Source organism: Lampetra fluviatilis, chromosome 39 (genome assembly GCF_964198595.1).
Source record: "Lampetra fluviatilis chromosome 39, kcLamFluv1.1, whole genome shotgun sequence".
In the NCBI taxonomy this organism is placed as follows: Eukaryota; Metazoa; Chordata; class Hyperoartia; order Petromyzontiformes; family Petromyzontidae; genus Lampetra; species Lampetra fluviatilis.
Window position 1 is genome coordinate 1,050,892 of NC_136313.1, and position 7,313 is coordinate 1,058,204.

Here is a 7,313-nt window from a genome sequence, read left to right on the forward strand (position 1 = left end):
GAACATAACTCTGATAATGTATGCACTGTCCTTGAAGTTGATTGGTCCACACCTGAGACAGCTTTCCTTAGAGCCTAGTCTCACATGGGTTGGACCAGATGACGCCAAAAGGCGCACAACTCAAAGACAATGCACCATCAGAGTATGAGAGCTCGGGGCAAGCATCTACACTATGGGAACCTCATTTGCCAGTAAAAATATGATAATTGGTTTTTTACCCTTCTATCTGGCAACAAAACTGACACATTTTTACAAGGAGTCATGTTTGCATAGACCGCAATACCTGCAGTCATAATACAAACATGTGAGACTAGGCTCTAAGGAAAGCTGTCTCGGGTGTGGACCAATCAACTTCAAGGACAGTGCACATTATCAGAGTTATGTCTTTTGTTTGTATTATGACTGCAGGTATTGCGGTCTATGCAAACATGACTCCTTGTAAAAAGGTGTCAGTTTTGTTGCCAGATAGAAGGGTAAAAAACCAATTATCATAAGTGGCACTTTGTTAACGTGACACATTGTTTACTGATTGGCCGTGTCGGGTGGTGGAGGGTTGCGACACATTTATACTTACGCGATCTAACCCAAAAACCTTAATTATGGATAATACTGGTCGCGAAAGCTTACTACGTGTTCAAGTATTACTGTCACTCGAAGTGTTACTGTATCGTGTACAGTGTCACTGTCGCCTGTACAGTATTACTGTTATCTGTACAGTGTCAACGTCATCTGTGTGATGTTTCGCCGCTCATCGAGTTGAGTCCGCGTGGGACGTAACTGGAATGTCACCGCTATGTATTGACGTTTACAGTTATGGGAATTCAACATCAACGCTGCTACCGAGCGCAAACGGTAGCAAGGTGGCCTCCTGAACGGATGGTTCGAACCGGGACGGTTTGGCCAACTGAGGGCACTAACGCCCGGCCCACGTAGCCACCTCAAGGGCTTCCTGGGAGTTTTCGTGCGTCGGTGGACATTTCATTAGCTGATAGTTATATCTGAGTGTTTAGATTAATGAGAACCGAATAAATGAGAAACTATTATTAACTGTTGGAAGAATCAAGTGAGATATTGCGTGCATTTGTCACTCGCAGGAAACATTACCCGTGTGTCCTGAGATTGGGTTAGTTTGTTTTGCAATTACCATGGATTAAATTGTGAGTGAAGACCACGACATAGTTCTCAAACGTCCTTCAATTCATCCCGTGATTTGCAAAATATATATATTTTAAATGTGGCAGATTTACACATTTAGAGCTTTCTGCCTTGGCTCTTAGTTGTGCCTTGGCGCTGCGCTGCCATTTGGCCAGGACAACACGGATCGGGGTTGCGATTGCGGTGGCGGATTTAACGACACATTTATATTTACGTGATCTAACCCAAAAAACCCTCTATTAAGGGTTGCGATTCTTTGCCAAAATAAATGGCCGGATGGTCAGATAGTTGCATACACACACACACAAAGCGTAACAACAAATTCAACACGTAGGCTGGCAAAATCGCTGGTTGTAATTACCAGCGAAAAGAACGTCGTACTACTCAAGTTGTAAATGTTATTTACTCTCCAACACGGTGTATTCTTAAGTAGTAACCTATTGGCACGTTTTGTTTACGTGACAAACCTTACTAATTGGTCGTGTCGGGTGGTAGTAGGTTCACGACACATTGATATTTACGCGATCTTACAAAACAAAAACCTTTTATCTTTAACGACACATTGAACATGAAGATTGTTTTAAATGAATAGCTAGAAAACCACCTGCAAGCCTGTTTGGTTAATCTAGGAGTTTAATTAATGTTATCATTGCGCTTTAAAAAGATATATATTTAATTTTAAGAATGAATTCTGCATTTTAAGTCGTGTCGTGCCGTTTATTCTTTTCCGGCATCTCTTAGGATGGTTATTTTCCATCGCAAAGGGTGTTGAGAAATGTTATATCGTTAGAGGGAGCGCCCTGATGGTTCGACACAGTGACGTTGAAGCCCATGGAGGCGTCTCCTGTTTTAAACTCGTGATGCCACAAGGACACGTCGCCCACAGGGTGGGTTGGATGACTGATGAAGTGTTATCTCAATTTCTCGATTGGATAAACTACGTACCTCTTTATTGTATGACACATTATTCTGTTTGAATGTCCTGCCAATTAATACGAAACCAAAACCTCGAGTGTAATTGAAAGCAGAGTACAAGAGGCGATGCCATGGATTTGAGAGATATGAAAACACTAGGTAAGAAACATTCTATATTTTATGAACACCGTAACATTTCCTACATTTAAGTAAATATTTGTCTGTACACTTTTTTTGGTTTTAAGTCACAAAATCAGAAGACATTTGTAATTGTATTGCTATGGAGTAAGTGCCACTGTTGGGGGCACCACGGTGGCGAGATGTTTACTCCCTCGCCTGGTATACAGAAGGTCGTGGGTTCGACCCCGACCCTGATGCCTGACGCGTGGATTTTTCTCATCCACATGTAGAAACGTGGGTTTCGTACATTTGGCTCCCATACATTTCCACACGATAAGCCACTTCGTTGAGCTATCATTCGTGGCCAGTTCGCGTCTGAAAAAGAGCAGTATTGCTCAGTGGGACTTAATTTATTAAAGCAGAAAGCGGTAAAATATTTCACCTGTATGGTCTTAGATTAAAAACATGTGGATATTTGGGTTGGCTGAAAAATATTCCTGGGGCCAAAGTCAGCAAGCGCATGCTTCGGGCCCAGGCAGCTGTCCCATGTAGATGTCTAAGCCCAGCTCCTGGCCCGCATATCAAATTAATAATAATAAAAAATGAGTCCAGTGCAGACGCATTGAGTCGACCGCAGAACCGCATGCTTGGCGTGAGAAGTGCCATCGCTGAGAGAACGCAGAGTCCGGAATGCGTTGCAGGTGACGCAAGATGTTGCAACATCACTGGACATCTGTGAAGGAAGAGCTTGATAGCTCGTCGGATTCCTCCAGCTATCAATAAATATTCTGATTCTGAGTGTGACCGAGACGAGTGTGACTGGAATGAGGGGAGTGATACAGCTCCGCACCGATAGCTTCACAACATCCATTGCTGTGGCTTCTATCTCGTGCCCACCTTTGCAGACAGTCCCAATCCTACAGCGTATGTTTATTCCCAATTAGTTTGCCCACTCAATCACGAACCAGGCCCAAGCCTGCTGGCATTGTCAATGCAACATTCTTCATGCGAGGCGGGGTGCGAATATCCATTAATCCAGAGCCCGATCGAGGGAAATCCTCTCCATCCCTCCCATCCAGTCACACCCTGGGTGAGACTCATTACGGCAAACTGTCACACTTAAGTGTTGGAGGGTTTAATGTTTGAGGACTGAGGTTCAGAGTGTGGGAAAGGAACATTGTATAGTTCGTGAGAATTAATTTTGTTATTTTATCGAATTAAAGGGCAGTGTTGGACATTCCAGAACAACGTGGTTCTTTCTGTCATACACAAGATCAATGATTAGTAATGCTAATGTGTATACTGTCAATTTAACAGCGTAACAGTCCTTAGTAATAAGCAGCGTGTTCTTGTACAGCCTGATTTGTCTTTGTGATGTCAGCTTGGATCAATAGCCCCTTGGTGTTATCAATATTTAGAAACATGCGTGTAGAGTGTTTGGCTGCTATACATTTCCACGTCATAATCCACTTCGTTCAGCTGTCATTTGTGGCCAGGTCGCTTCTGAAGAAAAAAAAACTACATAGCTCAGCTGGCCTTGGCTGGTAAAAATAGACAAAAATAGTTTCGTTTTAACCGATGTGATACACCTCTGCCATTGCTTAGCTTGGACAATTGTATTATTTATACCTCTGCCCTGTTGGCGTGCAGACATTTTCATGCCATTTGTAAAACTTCTACTGATGCAAATAGTTTAGAAAAGGGACAGTACAAAGAACCTCCCTTCTCATGTCAAGACAAAAGTGTGCATTAACTTTGAAAGGACCGCATGTAACCAAAAATGCAAGTGTGATTTAAGATTATAACTGACCAGGGTTAATTGAATCTCCATTGGAATGAGAACCTTGCTAAGTGGCACACACTTCGGTCTTGACGTACGCTGGGTACCCGCGCCATGCCTGCTGGATCCACATGTATCCGTGGGTACCCACGCATTGGCGAATAGCTTCTGCCCTCGAAGTAACTGTCGTACAAACGTGTAACAACCGTGCTGCCTTAACGCTTCCTGTAGCCACTCGCCTCTGCCGGATGTTGCAAAATTTGAAAACAGAGACCAGTGCCGTTTAAGCAGATTTAGATGGACAAAAAAACTATTCTTTATAAAACGTGAAATTCTGAAACTAGCGTTTGATTTTTTTTATACCCTAAGAACTTACACATGTCTCACAAGAATGTTGATCTGCTATGATTAAGCGAATTAACGATGGCCGTTTGCCACCGGGGTACATTTTACAAGGTGCAATGCTCGCGTGTTTTTTGGGGCAGAGCCGATCTTTGGGGCCCATTCGTCTAGGCCAGGGGATGGGAACCTGCCACTCGGGTGCCGCATGCGGTGGCTCTTTGGCTTAAAACAAAACTTCACATCAAGATAATAAGCAAGCAATTACATGTGACAAGGAATGGGTCCCTGTGGAAGTTCTCGGTGATGACAAAATGCGCAGTATTGTTCAAGAACAAGGGGGAGGGGGGGAATAAGAAAATCAAATAGACGCAGTTTTTTTCCTTCAGCTGTTCTGTTAAAGTCCGAGTTAGATTGCCATCTGCTGGATACCCGCTGCTCTGTTCGCGTGGTGCTGGCCACCCACCTCCTCGTGCGCATTGCCGGGCCATCGTAGGAACTCGCTCACAGCACTTGCCCCAACGGCCTGTTCAGGCTATACGGGGGATCTTTGTTTTGCTAGGACTGAGATACATACAGGATAGTTGCCTCTCGAGATGCACAGCTGGTGGTGAATTATACCCTTCGAAACCGATCAGCGAGGTAATTAGTATGCAAGAAACTTAAAAAAAACATCCCTGTGATCCTGCATTTTTACTGCTTGACCCCGAATAATACAAAAACAACCCTGGCTAGAATGTGGAGAAACACATAACTCTGACTTGTTTACTGAACTTGATTCTCGCATTACAACTCTGCACACGGGGCGAGTAAGTGTAACCACGTCAGCCATCACTGTTTACAAAGCCTGCACTTGTGCACTTTCACCCGGCGAAATTACATTTATATATTTTTTTAAATGTCCGCGTACTGCACACGGGTTGTGTAAAGCAAAACGTATTACCTCCGGTCCAGCTGGCAGATTTTGCGTGTGATGTAACATTGCTACAGGGAAGGGCAAAAGTCGACGAGACTAGTCATCGTTATCACCACAATCTGTGGGCAGATAAGCCCGTAAAGTGTCCACTGCACATGTCGTCATTTATTGTTTCCACTTTCACATCCGCATTGCAGTTTTCAATGTGCTCAAAGTAGTGGCCACGTCTTTCTGGCAACCAAATCTCTTATGATGTCGTCAGTCGTCAAGTCATTTCTACTGTTAGGTCTTCCATGTCCCCCCCAAACAACAACACCAACAACACCGCACTTTTTAATTGTCCTTTTGATGTCCATCCGACATGTGTTCAAGTCGTGCCAGTGTCCTCGTCACTGGCTGCATCATCAGCATGCCTTCTCTCAGGCTGCCTTCTATGCTGCAACCTTTTTCTATCTTTACCGTGTCCAGTACAAACTCTTTATTCGATGTAAACTCTCTCACTCCATGTGACCCCTGAACAAAAGCGATCTCTCCTCCTCCTCCAGAGCAGCAGCAATGTCTCTGCCACCCAGGGCTGTTATTATCCAATAGGCACAGAAGGTACTACACCAATGCCTAGGGCCTACGGGAACTATGTTTGTACCACGTTCTTTTGTATGATGAAACAAAAACATGAGAATAGGTTTTCCCCTTATTTCTGGTAACAAAAAAAACATAACGAAGATATCCTCTTGAATAAATATATGTATAGAGCAATGATATAGGCACAGTGTATACACAAGGAGGCAGAGTCATGTCAATTTGTTTTTGTTCATAAGTTGAGCGAAATTAACGCCGGAGATGAACTTTTCGAGATTTTATAAAATTGAAATTTTTTTAAGTAAAATCTTCAAATTGTGTTTTTCGGACAACCTCATATCTCAACAGAGGTGTAGTGCAAGTCGAATACAAAGGCGTTGTTGTGCTACGCGTGAAACAAGCGGAGTGACTGCGGCGGAAGTAGCAACATGGGGCGGTAGTAACAGCAATCGTAGAGAGTGATCACTGAAGGCCAACGAAACATGAGTGACTTGGGCCAACAAGAACATTCATCCCACCCTGCTGCCACCGTCTAACCAGCCAAGAAACCTCTCTTCTCTCTCCTCCCTTCGTTTAGACAATGTCCCCCCAGCTCAGTTGGCTGCTGACTGGCCTGGTCGAGTGGCAAGACAAACTAGTACCCACAACAAGGGAACACACTTAAACACACATCGGCAGCCACGGTTGTAATGCACTTGGGGGTGGGGGAAAAAAGGACAAAAAATCGCCAAAACAAACCATTTACGGATCGCTTTCTATGGCTGTACAAAAACAAACCCTCTTGCTAGGCAGAAATAACATGACACGCCACCAGGCATCTCGCTGGGAGTTTGAAACATTAAGGCAAGCCTTGCCCGACTACGCTCCCATCCTGGGTTTCACCAGCGAGAATGGATGGTGCGAGGAGCCCCCCGCAGATTCTTGCAAAGATCCTGGACAAAGTCCCAATCGGTGAGCGCCTCCGGGCAAGCGAGGAGGCGTTGGCTTTGGTGAACGTAAGCCGACGCATGGCCAGCCAAGCAGCTTCTCGTGTGGCCGGATAGATTGATGGGGCTAAATGGGCGCGTTGTGACATGTGTATTTTATGTCAACCGCAGCACGGCTCTTCCATGTCACATTATGATGAATGCGGTAATCCGCGTGATACCTAGGGAAGCCTCGTTGAGTCTCAACTTTCTTTTTATAGGGGGAGTCCTGCCAAATTGTTGCAGTAGGGGGCGATGTAGCTGCTGCTGCTGCGAATAACAATACCCAATGAGTCATTTGCAGGTAATATTTTTAGCATTTGGATGTTTGACCAATTGCCGTTTGCATCATGTTGTGTTTAGCTATGGCAGGAAACAGACAACGAGAACACACAGCACACTGCAGGGCGCCCGAGTCACTGAATGTCTAATCCGGCCCAGAGTTGTCCTCGAAGGGTCTTTAACACTCTGGGTTTGTCATGCCGAGGTCGCCGGTTTGATTCCATCGCGCACCCAAATCACCCAGCCACTCACCCCCTCACTC